Source organism: Sapajus apella, unplaced genomic scaffold, assembly GCF_009761245.1.
Source record: "Sapajus apella isolate SASKATOON/1434 unplaced genomic scaffold, GSC_monkey_1.0 scaffold53, whole genome shotgun sequence".
NCBI classification, from domain to species: domain Eukaryota; kingdom Metazoa; phylum Chordata; class Mammalia; order Primates; family Cebidae; genus Sapajus; species Sapajus apella.
The window spans coordinates 6,869,001-6,882,741 of record NW_022436993.1 but is presented as its reverse complement, the minus strand read 5'-3'; the positions used below and the strand labels follow the sequence as shown (position 1 = coordinate 6,882,741).

Sequence of the window (13,741 nt, the reverse complement as noted above, 5' to 3'; positions counted from 1 at the left end):
TAAAACAAAAACCCAACTCTGGTTTGGCTTGGATGAGGTACCTAGCTCTGGACCATTTTGCAATGGTGAGACAATAGTGTCAAGTTGCTCAGACACAGGAAGAACTCTGTGGGTTGGTGGTAGCTCACTTCTCAGGGAAGGGTGATTATGACCTGGTAGAACCCTGACAGACACCAAACAGTAAAGATTCAGAAAAGTAAAGGAGCATTTTCAGAAAAGTAAATTGGTACTATATAGAATTGACTTGAAAGGGGAGGTTAGAGATGGACTTAGGATGCTGTTACTATGAAGATGTGGGAATAGAAAGGGAGGGAGTAGAAAAAGAAGGGAACATTTTGAAGGATGAAATGACAGAAATGGATGTTAGGTAAAGGAAAGGGAATAATAAAAAATGATTCTTAGATATCAGTGTGCTCACTCATTAGTGGTGATACCATTAATAAATATTAGTGCAGTTGTAGTAGAGGAAGGAGAGCAAGTGAAGAGAAAAGAAAGACCTGTTTTGGGCATGTTGGTTTTTTTTTTTTTTTTTTTTTTTTTTTTTGAGATGGAGTTTAGCTCTTGTTACCCAGGCTGGAGTGCAATGGCGCGATCTCAGCTCACCGCAACCTCCATCTCCTGGGTTCAGGCAATTCTCCTGCCTCAGCCTCCCGAGTAGCTGGGACTACAGGCACGCGCCACCATGCCCAGCTAATGTTTTGTATTTTTAGTAGAGACAGGGTTTCACCATGTTGACCGGGATGGTCTCGATCTCTTGACCTCGTGATCCTCCCGCCTCAGCCTCCCAAAGTGCTGGGATTACAGGCGTGAGTCACTGCGCCCGGCGTGGGCATGTTGGTTTTGATGCTGCCAAGATTTTTGTGCTGGAAATTTAGGATACAGTTACAGAGTAAAGAAAGAGTTGAAGCTGCATAGAGGGAAAACTGGGAACCACATGCCTTTTTTTGCTAGAGAAGATAAGTGTTCACATTTGGGAGAGTAAAAGTGATGACCAAGGATTGATAGTGAACTGTCAGGAAAAGAGAACCTTAAAAGTACAATTGTGGCCGGGTGTGGTGGCTCCTGCCTGTAATCCCAGCACTTTGGGAGGCCAAGGTGGGTGGAACACCTGGGGTCAGGAGTTCTAAACTAGTCTGACCAACATGGAAAAACCCGTCTCTACTAAAAATACAAAATTAGCTGGGCGTGGTGGCGCTTGCCTGTAATCCCAGCTACTCTGGAAGCTGAGAATCACTTGAACCTGGGAGGCAGAGGTGGTGAGCCAAGATCGCACCGTTGCACTCCAACCTGGTCAACAAGAGAGAAACTCTGTCTCAAAAAAAAAAAAGTACAGTCACAACGGAGACAACTGGGTTTTTAGAAAGAATAGTTGATAGTAACAATACTGCCAGAGATACTGAAGGACTAAGAAACATTTTTGAGACAGCAAATACAGCTTCCAGGTTTGGGTAGAACCTTGGTTATAGGGCATAGAAGACAGTAGAGGATTTGATTGTTGTGTGGAAAGTGTAAGAAAAGAGAAAAATGAAGAGATGAGGTTGAGGAAAGGTTGGTTTATAAGGGAAGTTTTTTGTAGATAGACATTCATTATTTAGAAAAAGCACGCTATCTCCCAAAAGAAAAAAGTTGCACACTTTCTTAGGACTATTTTTGGTTTTTTTGAAGACAGAGCCTCATTCTGTCATCCAGGCTGGAGTGCAGTGGTGGGATCTTGGCTCACTGCAACCTCTGCCTCCCGGGTTCAAGCGATTTTCCTGCCTCAGTCTCCTGAGTAGCTGGGATTACAGGTGTGCACCACCATGCCTGGCTAATGTTTGGATTTTGTTTTTTTTTGATTATAAAAACTTCCTCTTTAATCAAGTCTTATAACATGAACAGATTTCTTGAATAAAGTAGAAAGTTTCCAATATACTGAAACATAAATCCATAAGTCACCGTACACACAACACCTGGCAGGAAAAAAAAGGAACAAGTTTCTCAATGCCTGTAACTGCCATTGTCTTAATCTCAGATGCTTCCTCCATCTGCCAAGTGTGTTCTGGATACACAGCACACCGTGGTTTTTGGGGTCACACTCAGCTGAGGCTTTGGGTCCACTGAGCACTCATCTGGCTGGGCTATGGTGGTGGTGGCTCTACTCAAGAAGCAAAGCAGTTACCAGCACATTCAAACAGTGTATTGAACATCTTTTAAATATCAAAGTGAGAAACAAGAAGAGAACATAATAATGTCATCTGAAAGATGTTAAGAAGTAAGGACAAGGCCGGACGCGGTGGCTCAAGCCTGTAATCCCAGCACTTTGGGAGGCCGACGCGGGTGGATCACGAGGTCAAGAGATCGAGACCATCCCGGTCAACATGGTGAAACCCCATCTCTACTAAAAATACAAAAAATTAGCTGGGCATGGTGGCGCTTGCCTGTAATCCCAGCTACTCAGGAGGCTGAGGCAGGAGAATTGCCTGAACCCAGGAGGCGGAGGTTGCGGTGAGCCGAGATCGCACCATTGCACTCCAGCCTGGGTAACATGAGTGAAACTCCGTCCCAAAAAAAAAAAAAAAAAAAAAAAAAAAAGAAGTAAGGACAGCTGTGTAAAGCTTGAGGCTGGAAAGTGGCTTGCCAGCTTCGTTTCTTCGGCTTCTTGGGTAGTGGGCGCCGTAACAGTTAAGATGTGATGTTCTGGTTTATGGATCATATAATGGACCCATCCCTGACTCTGCTGACCACCAAGATTCCTCCATTCAGATTCAGACATCAAATGGGTTTTAGGGACCAGCTTGGCTACGTTCTTGGGCACCATGACATGCTGATACTCAAACTGTTTGTTGTCATGTTTGTCCAAATAGTATATTTGTTTGTGTGACGTGATCGCTCTGTCTGCTAGCCTTCAGCCCTGTGCCGCCCACCTCTGAGCAGTTCCCAGCAGCACACCTAATGTTTGTATTTTTAGGAGAGACAGGATTTGACCATGTTGGTCATGCTGGTCTCGAACTCCTGACCTTGTGACCCTCTTGCCTTGGCCTCCCAAAGTGCTGGGATTACAGGCGTGAGCCACCTCGCCTGGCCCCCTCTCATGACTATTCATGACTATTTTTGTATATATGTATTTAGAGACAGGATCTCGCTCACTGATCATGCTGGAATCAGTGGTGCCATTTTAGCTCACTGCAACGTCGAACTCTGGGGCTCAAGGAATCCTCTTGCTTCAGCCTCCTGAGTAGGACCATAGGCACATGCCACTACGTCTGGCTAATTTTAAAATTTTTGGTTAAGACAAGGTCTTGTTATGTTGCCCAGGCTAGTCTCAAACACCTGGCTTCAAGAGATCCTCCCATGTTGTCCTCCCGAAGTGTTGGGATTTCAGGTGTGAGCCACCATGCCTGGCCTATTTTTTATTTAGTGAGCATTTGTTTTGAATTACTGCAGACTAATATGTCTTGTTAGAAATTTTATTTACTAGGCCGGGCGCGGTGGCTCAAGCCTGTAATCCCAGCACTTTGGGAGGCCGAGGTGGGTGGATCACGAGGTCAAGAGATCGAGACCATCCTGGTCAACATGGTGAAACCCCGTCTCTACTAAAACTACCAAAAATTAGCTGGGCATGGTGGTGCGTGCCTGTAATCCCAGCTACTCAGGAGGCTGAGGCAGGAGAATTGCCTGAACCCAGGAGGCGGAGGTTGCGGTGAGCCAAGATCGCGCCATTGCACTCCAGCTTGGGTAACAAGAAATTTTATTTACTTGTATAATTTTGATGAGATACAGAAGATTTTTTAAAAATTAAATTTGATTTTTAAAAAATCCAGTCTTGCCTTATCACCCAGGCTGGAGTGCAGTGGTGTGATTTCAGCTCACTGCAACCTCTGCCTCCTGTGTTCCAGTGATCCTTGTGCTTCAGCCTCCTGAATAGCTGGGATTACAGGCATGCACCAGGATGCTTGGCTACTTTTTGTATTTTTAGTAGAAACAGGATTTCACCATGTTGCCCAGGCTGGTCTCAAATTCTTGAGCTCTAGCAATTCTCCTGCCTTGGCCTCCCAAAGTGCTGAGATTATAGGCATGAGGGACCGTACCTGGCCAGGTAGGATAGTTTTGTTTTTAAACATTCTACTTTGCTATTTCATTTTGAGACCGAGTCTCACACTGTGGCCCAGGCTGGAGTACAGTGATGTGATCTTGGCTTACCCAACCTCTACCTCCCAGGTTCAAGTGATTCTCCTGCCTCACCCTCCCAAGTAGCTGAGACTACAGCACGCATCACCACTCCTGGCTAATTTATTTTTTTTGTGACAGTGTTTCATTCTTGTCACCCAGTCTGGAGTGTGTTGACGTGATCTCGGCTCCCTGCAACCTCCGCCTCCTGGGTTCAAGTGATTCTCCTGCCTCAGCCTCCAGAGTAGCTGGGATTATAGGCTTGCCATGGTGCCTGGCTAATTTTTTCTTTTTTGAGATGAAGTCTCACTCTTGTCCCCCAGGTTGGAGTGCGGTGGCACAGTCTCAGCTCACTGCAACCTCTACCTCCCTGGTTTAAGCCATTCTCCTGCCTCAGCCTCCCGAGGAGCTGGGATTATAGGCACCTGCCATCATGCCCGGCTAATTATTGCTTTTTTTTTTTTTGAGACAGAGTGTTTCTGTTGCCAGGATGGAGTGTGGTGGCCAAACCTCGTTTCACTGCAACCTCTGACTCCCTGGTTCAAGCGATTCTCCTGCCTCAGCCTCCCAAGTAGCTGGGATTACAGGCACGCACCACCATGCCTAGCTAATTTTTTTTTTTTTTTTTTTTTTTTTGGTATTTTTAGTAGAGACGAGGCTTTTCACCATGTTGGCCAGGATGGCCTCGATCTTCTGACCTTGTGATCCACCCACCTTGGCCTCCCAAAGTGCTGGGATTACAGGCGTGAGCCACTGCACCCGGCTGATTATTGCATTTTTTTAGTAAAGATGGGATTTCACCATGTTGGCAAGGCTGTTCTCGAACTCCTGACTTCATGTGATCTGCCTGCCTCAGCCTTCCAAAGTGCTGGGTTTACAGGCACTTGGCCAATTTTTTTTTTTTTTAGATGGCGTTTTTAGTCTTATTGCCGAGGCTGGAGTGAAATAGCGCAATCTTGGCTCACTGCAGCCTTCACCTCCCAGGTTCAAGCAATTCTTCTGCCTCAGCCTCCCGACTAGCTGGCATTACAGGCATGCGCCACTGCACCCAGCTAATTTTGTATTTTTAGTGGGGACAGGGTTTCTCTCTGTTGGTCAGGCTGGTCTTGAACTCCCGACCTTGATCTGCCTGCTGTGGCCTCCCAAAGTGCTGGGATTGCAGGCATGAACCACTATGCCTGTCGTATAGTTTTTGTATTTTTATAGAGACAGCATTTCACCATGTTGGCCAGATTGGTCTCGAACTGCTGACCTCAGGTGATTCGCCTGCCTCGGCCTCTCAAAGTGCTGGGATTACAGGCGTGAGCCACTGCTCCCTGCCCTACTGCTGGCTAATTTTTGTAGTTTTAGTAGAGATGGGGTTTCACTGTGTTTGCCAGGCTGGTCGTGAACTCCTGACCTCAGGTGATATGTCTGTCTTGGCCTCCCAAAGTGCTGGGATTACAGGTGTGAGCCACTGGGCCCAGCCTCTACTTTGCTTTTTATGCATTATTTATTATTATTATTTTTTTTTGAGGCAGAGTCTCACCGTCGCCCTGGCCTATCATTTATTATTCTAATTTTTAAATTTTTTTGAAACAGGGTCTTGCTCTGTCTCCCAGGCTGCAGTGCAGTTGTGTGATCATGGCTTACTGCAGCCCCAACCTCCTGGGCTTTAAAAGTCTTCCTGCCTCAGTCTCTTGAATGGCTGGTACCACAGGTGTGCACCAGCATACCTGGCAAAGTTTTAAATTTTTTTGTAGAGGTGGGGTTTTGCTATGTTCCTCAGACTGGTCTTGAACTCCTGGACTCAAGCAGTCTTCCCACCTCAGCCCCCCAAAGTGCTGAGGTGACAGTGTGAGCCACTGTGCCTGGCCTATTTAAAAAAATTTTTTTAAGATGGAGTCTCACTGTGTTGCCCAGGTTAGAGTGTGATCATAGCTCATTGCAACTTGAACTCCTGGCCTCGAGAAAATTTTATCTTTTGAGGCCAGGAATTCAAGGCTGTCGTGCACAATGATCACGCCTGTGAATAGCCACTGCATTCCATCCTGGACAACATAGGGTGACCCAGTCTCTCTGAAGGGGTTGGGGGCGGGTGCAGTGACTCATGTCTATAACCCCAGCACTTTGGGTGGCTGAGGCGGGCTGATTGCTTGAGTTCAGGAGCTTGAGACCAACCTGGCCGCGTGGCGAAACCTTGTCTCTACAAAATAATACAAAAATTAGCCAGGCATGGTGGCATGTGCCTGTAGTTCTAGGTACTTGGGAGGCAGAGGTGGGAGGATCTCTTGAACCTAGGAGGTGGAGGTTGCAGTGAGCTGAGATCATGCCAATGCAGCACAGTCTGGGCAACAGTGGGAGACCCTGTCTCAAAAGTAGGGAGGGGAGAGTGGAGAGGCTGGGCGTGACAGCTCACCCCTGTAATCTCAACACTTCAGGATTCTGAGGCAGGAGGATCCCTTGAGCCCAGGAGTTCAAAACCAGCCTGGGTGCCAAGGTGATAACATTTCCACAAAAAATAAAAACAGCTGGGCATGTTGGTGCACACCTGTGGTCCAGCTACTTGGGAGACTGAGGTAGGAGGATCACTTGGGTCTAGGAGTTACAGGCTACAGTGAGCTGTGTTTGTACCCCTGCACTACAGCCTGGGAGATAATGAGAGATCCTATCTCAAAGAAAAAAAGAATTTGTATTATTAAGTTATTGTTATTTTAGATCTAAGTGAAGGGCTATTTTTTTTCCTATAGGAGGTAAGCTGTGACTTTGTGACTTTTCCCTGCTGCTCTGCCTCTTTTTATTGCAGTTCTTCCTGGCTTGTTTTTTTTTTTTTTTTTTTTTTTTTTTGAGACGGAATTTCGCTCTTGTTACCCAGGCTGGAGTGCAATGGTGCGATCTCGGCTCACCACAACCTCCGCCTCCTGGGTTCAGGCAGTTCTCCTGCCTCAGCCTCCTGAGTAGCTGGGATTACAGGTACGCGCCACCATGCCCAGCTAATTTTTTGTATTTTTAGTAGAGATGGGGTTTCACCATGTTGACCAGGATGGTCTCGATCTCTTGACCTCGTGATCCACCCACCTTGACCTCCCAAAGTGCTGGAATTACAGGCATGAGCCACTGTGCCTGGCCTCTTCCTGGCTTCTTAAATTTTTTTTTTTTTTTGAGACAGAGTTTTGCTCTTGTTTCCCAGGCTAGAGTGCAAAGGGGCTATCTCGGCTCACTGCAACCGCCACCTCCCAGGTTTAAGCAATTCTCCTGCCTCAGCTTCCCAAGTTGCTGGGACTACAGATGTACACCCCCACGTGCCTAGCTAATTTTTGTATTTTAGCAGAGATGGGGTTTCGCCATGTTGGCCAGGCTGGTCTCAAACTCCTGACCTCAGGTGATCCACCTCAGCCTCCCAAAGTGCTGGGATTATGGGCGTGAGCCACCTCGTCTGGTCCCTAGCTTCTTAAATTTTGAGGGAGAAACTGTTATATGGAATTAAAAACAAAAGTTTTAGGAATTGATCTAGGGTTGCACTATGTTAGTATTTTCTATTTCCTTATTATAAATAGTTCTCAATGATATAGAACATATAACATGTATCTACGCGTTCCTACCGAAATGAACAAATGTTGGTTCTTTGTATTTGCTTCATATCTTCCCTTTTACTTAAAACGAATAATGAATTAAAAAATTAGGTTGAAGTACTTATTGTCCTCTCCCCAGTCTGAGTCAAACATTATTCTTTTTTTTGTTTAGTTTGTTTATTTAAGATGGTGTCTTGCTCTGTTGCTAAGACTGGAATTAAGTGGCAGGATCTCTGCTCACTGCACCCTCTGGCTCCCAGGTTCAAGCAGTTCTTCTGCCTCAGCCTCCCAAGCAGCTGGGATTATAGACACCCACTACCACACCTGGCTAATTTTTGTATTTTTAGCAGAGATGTGGTTTCACCATGTTGGCTAGGCTGGTCTTGAACTCCTGACCTCAAGTCATCCACCCACCTTCGCCTCCCAAAGTGCTGGGATTACAGGTGTGAGTCAACCATTATTCTTTCAGTGTCTTTTGCACCTATTTTAATTCTTAAATATTTTATAAATACTGTAAAATACAGGTTTACAGAATGGTATATCATACCATTTTCTACAACTTATGATGTGACTACCTAATACATACTTATCTAGTTCATTCTTTTTTTTTTTTTAAAAGCCTACAGCACCCGGTATTCCCAGGCAGCCTCCCCAAGTACTAACCAGGTCCGACCCTTGATCTAGTTCATTCTTATCTGATTTTCAGTATTCTGTTACAGAATGTATCACAATTTAGTTCTCTTATCATTTAAGGTTCTGATTTTTTTATAATCACAAATTGCACTGCAGTAAACATTCTTGTAAATATAATGAAGCTTGCTTTTTGTTTTTAAATACAGTCTGAGGCCTGGGGTGGTGGCTCAGTCAAGCCTGTAATCTCAGCACTTTGAGAGGTTGAGGGGCTGAGATGGAAAGATCACTTGAGCCCAGGAGTTCGAGACACCCCTGGGAAACAAAGAGACCCTGTGTCTCTAAAAATTACAACAATAACAAAAATCTGATAATCTGTACAAATAGGTAGATTTTTTATGGTAATGACTGATACATTTGGGTTTATTAGTAATAATCTTTGTTATCTGTTATGCTTTTTTCCTTTCCTTTTTTTCGTTTTAGTTGGAGTGAGTTTCCTTCATTCTTTTTTTTTTTTTTTTTTTTTTTGTGGTCAAGGGCTTAGAAGAGACAGTCTTGCTCTGTTGCCCAGGGTGGAGTGCAGTGGCGAGATCTCGGCTCACTGCAACCTCCGTCTGCCCAGTTCAAGCAATTCTGTCTCAGCCTCCCAAGTAGCTGGGATTACAGGTGCCCATCACCATGCCCAGCTAATTTTTGTATTTTTTTTTTTTTTAATTAGTAGAGATGGAGTTTTACCACGTTTTCCACGTTGGTCTTGAACTCCTGACCTCAGGTGACTTGCCTCCCTTGACCTCCCAAAGTTCTGGGATTATAGGTGTGAGCCACCCTGCCTGCCTGGCCCCTTCATTCTTTTATTTTTTTTTAATTATCTGCTGATATGGAGGTCATATGCTCTATTTCTTTTCTTTTGGTGATTGCACTTAAAGTTTTAACATGCATACTTAATGTTTTTCTGAGTCTTAAATTAATATCTGTACACTTTTGAACAAAGCGAAGGTCCTTAGGATGCCTTGATTACTTTTGTTCTTTTTCCCTTGAACAGTCTGTGTTATTGTTGTCTTTATTATTCTCCTGGGTTTTTCTTTTTTTTGAGACAGACTTTTCGCTTTTGTTGCCCAGTCTGGAATGTAGTGGCAAGATCTGAGCCCACTGCAACCTCTGCCTTCTGGGTTCAAGCGGTTCTCCTGCCTTAGCCTCCGAAGTGGCTGGTATTACAGGCATGTGCCACCATGTCCTGCTAATTTTTCTATTTTTAGTAGGGACCGGGTGTCACCATGTTGGCCAGGCTGTTCTTGAACTCCTGACTTGAGGTGATGCACCTGCCTCTGCCTTCCAAAGTGCTGGGATTACAGGTGTGTGCAACTGTGCATCTTATTTAGAATCTTCCATTTTTTTTTTTTTTTTTTTTCTTGAGACAGAGTCTCACTCTGTCACCCAGGCTGGAGTGCAGTGGCATAATCTTGGCTTACGCAACCTGTCCCTCCCGGGGACAGCGATTCTCCTACCTCAGCCTTCTGAATAGCTGGGATTATAGGCATGTGCCACTACACCAGGCTAATTTTGGTATTTTTAATAGAGACTAAAAATACAAAATTAGGTTTCACCGTGTTAGTCAGGCTGGTCTTAAACGCCTGACCTAATGATCCGCCTGCCTTGGCCTCCCAAAGTGCTGGGGTTACAGGCGTGAACCACTGCACCCAGCCTCTATTTTGAATGTCGTGTGTTTTAGAAAAACAGTCGTTTGTAATTTAGACTTAATGTTACTGTTGTTTTTGTCCAACCTAGCCTTTTATTTTCCTTGTTGCTTTATGGGTTCATTCTTTTTCTTTTGAAGGGTTTTGATATTGTTACTCAGGGTCTGACACTAGTAAGTAATAAATAAGAAAGCTATATTAGTCTTTTTGTGTCTAATAATTTCATTATTTTACTCTCTTGGAAGCTAGCTTGAATCTTGTGATAATAGCTATTTTCCTGTAATGAAAGATTTTATTCTAGCTTGTCTTCTGGTATCTATTGGTTGATAAACAATCTTTTGGCAGTTTGAATATTCTGTTGGAGACTCGGTCTGCTTTTTCATTCTGAGGACTCAGTGTCCTTCTTCCATGTTTTATTTTCTGCTCTATGTCTTTAAATACTGTAACTTTCTCTTTTTTTTTAAAGATAGAGATGGGGTGTCACCATGTTGGCCAGGCTGGTCTCGAACTCCTGACCTCAGGTGATCCACCCATCTCGACCTCCCAAAGTGCTGGGATTACAGGCGTGAGCCACCGTGCCCGGGCCTTTTTTTTTTTTTTTTTTTTTTAAATAAAATGGGGTTTCACCCTGATGGCCAGGCTGATCTTGAGCTCCTGACCTCAGGTGATCCACCCATCTTGGCCTCCCAAAGTGCTAGGATTACAGGCGTGAGCCACAGCGACCGGCTGTAACTTTCTCTTTAACTTTTCTTCTCCTAGAACTTTTAGGTATATGTTTGGGATTTTCATTCTGTTTTTCATGTCTTTTAATTTGTCTTTCATATTTTCTCTCTTATCTTTGCATTATGGATAATATCTTTAACTCTCTTCAGATTTGTGCTTATTTTTAATTCAATGAATACATTTTTTTTCTGAGTAAATTATAGGTAGAATTTCTGTGTGATTTTGTTTTTCAATGTGTTTTTTTTTTTTTCAGGGTATCTTGCTTTAGTGTCTGAAGGACTATACTCCTTTATTTGTTTGAACATTTAAAACATACTTATTTTAAAGATTGTTGGATTTTGGAACTTTTTCGTTTGTTTGTTAACTCTGGTGGTAGATGTCTGCATATATTGTGTAATTTTTGACCGCAAGCTAATCATCAGGAGGAGTTGTCTTTCTTGGGATTCCTGTTCCTCTATCATGGGTTGTAAAGATGTCACTGTGGCGTTTTTACCTTTGCTCTCTGACTTTTAAGAATTATGGGCCGGGTGCGGTGGCTCAAGCCTGTAATCCCAGCACTTTGGGAGGCCGAGGCGGGTGGATCACGAGGTCAAGAGATCAAGACCATCCTGGTCAACATGGCGAAACCCCGTCTCTACTAAAAACTACAAAAAATTAGCTGGGCATGGTGGCGCGTGCCTGTAATCCCAGCTACTCAGGAGGTTGAGGCAGGAGAATTGCCTGAACCCAGGAGGCGGAGGTTGCGGTGAGCCGAGATCACGCCATTGCACTCCAGCCTGGGTAACAAGAGTGAAACTCTGTCTCCCCAAAAAAAAAAAAAAAAAAAGCAAAAGGGATTTTGAAGCATTTATGACAGCTCTCTTAAGTCATTAGGGATTACGCTTTTTCTGTCTTCCTACTATGCCATCTTTAGCACCTGGTTTTTATGTTCAGGGTAATCCCATAGTCAAAGCATGGCAGCTGGAACTGTAGTCATTGTGAAGTTCCAGGCAGAAAGAAGGGGTGGGGGTGAGGTTTCAAGTGTGGTTCTCCAACTGAGTTGTACTTTTTTTTTTTTTTTTTTTTTTTTTTTGAGACAGCCTTGCTTTGTTGCCCAGGTTGGAGTGCTGTGGCCGTGATCTCTGCTCACTGCAACCTCTGCCTCTCGGGTTCAACCGATTCTCCCACTTTATCCTCCTCAGTAGCTGGGATTAAAGGCGCCTGCCACCAACCCTGGCTAAGTTTTGTATTTTTAGTAGAGATGGGATTTCACCATGTTGTGCAGGCTGATCTTGAACTCCTCACCTCAGGTGATCTGCCCATCTCGGCCTCCCAAAGTGCTGGGATTACAGGATTACATGCATGAGCCACTGTGTCCTGAATTGTCTTTTTTTTTTTTTTTTTTTTTTTTGAGACGGAGTTTCCCTCTTGTTTCCCAAGCTGGAGTGCAATGGTGCAATCTTGGCTCACTGCAACCTCCACCTCCTGGGTTCAAGCGATTCTCCTGTCTCAGCCCCCTGAGTAGCTGGGATTAGGTGCACGCCACCATGCTCCGATAATTTTTTGTATTTTCAGTAGAAAAGGGGTTTCACCATGTTAGCCAGGCTGCTCTTGATCTCCTGACCTCAGGTGATCCTCCCACCGTGGCCTCCCAAAGTGCTGAGATTACAGGTGTGAGCCACTGTGCCAGTACCTGAGTTGTACTCTTAAATGAATTCTCCTTGAGGTTCCCCTCAACAATTTATGCATAATTTTACTGGCTCTTAATTGTTACAGAACCTGCAAAAGGTAATCATAAAGTTGGGCCGAATGATAAACTGGTTAAAGTCAGAGTTCTGTTAGTAGGGAAGAAAGAGAAAATAGACTTGAATTGGTAGCTGCAGAGTCTGTCACAGTTTGTTTAATGGGGTTCATTGCTCCAGTCCAGTCTCTTAAGTTTGTTTCTTGGTTTGGATTTCTTCTGCACCCTTTAGTTAATGGATTTTGGGCCCCATACTCTCTGTCAGCATCCCCTTGAATTTCCTAGAGTGACTTGTCTACTCATGTCTGGAGTAAGCATCTCATTTCTCTGCATCTTCTCTAGTCTTAGTAGTCCAGGGCGTATTTTTCTAGTCTCCTTCTGTTGTGATATGGGCCCTTATCAGCTCCTATCCTTATGTAGGGAACCCAGTTAGAGCTTTTCTCCATATGTTTTTTTTTTTTTTTTTTTTGGGAGAGAGTTTTTCTCTGTCACCAGGGGCCAGGCGGGAGTGCAGTGGTGCCATCTCGGCTTACTGCAGCTTCCGCCTCCTGGGTTCAAGCAGTTCTCCTGCCTCAGCCTCCTGCAGAGTTGGGAATACAGGCATGCGCCACCATGCCCAGCTAATTTTTGTATTTTTAGTAGAGTTGGGGTTTCACCATGGATGGTCTCGATCTCTTGACCTCATGATCCACCTGCCTCAGCCTCCCAAAGTGCTGGGATTACAGGCACGAGCTACTGGGCCCAGCCTCTTTTCTCCATTTCTTGAGTCTGTGTTGTTGTTATTATAGTCAGTCCTACCCTATAAGGTATTGTTTCTGATAGCTTCATTGAGTGTCTCAGCTTTGACTGATATTGATTCCTTTAGCTTTTTTTGTTTGTTTTGGAGACACAGTGTTACTTTGTTACTCAGGCTAGAATGAAATGGTGAGATCCCAGCTCACTGCAACCTCTGCCTCCCAGGTTCAAGTGATTCTCCTGCCTTAGCTTCCTGAGTCTGAGACTACAGACCGGTGCCACCAAGCCCAGCTAATTTTTATAATTTTAGAAGAGATGGAGGTTTTGCCATGTTGCCCAGGCTTGTCTTGAACTTCTGAGCTTAAGTGATTTGCTGCCTGACTTGGCTTCCCAAAGTGCTGGGATTACAGAAGTGAGCTACCGCGTTGGGCCTCATTTAGCTTTTTTTTTTTTTTTTTTTTGAGACGGAGTTTCACTCATGTTACCCAGGCTGGAGTGCAATGGCGCGATCTCGGCTCACCGCAACCTCCGCCTCCTGGGTT

General features: G+C 44.6%; 1 protein-coding gene and 1 pseudogene across 17 annotated transcripts in view; one reads left to right on the top strand and one right to left on the bottom strand.

Moving 5' to 3' along the window:
* Nucleotides 1-13,741, top strand: part of MLLT10 (MLLT10 histone lysine methyltransferase DOT1L cofactor) — a 245,921-nt gene that overhangs the window by 22,682 nt on the left and 209,498 nt on the right. The window lies entirely within an intron of this gene.
* On the bottom strand, nt 1,853-5,693 carry LOC116527190 (annotated as a pseudogene).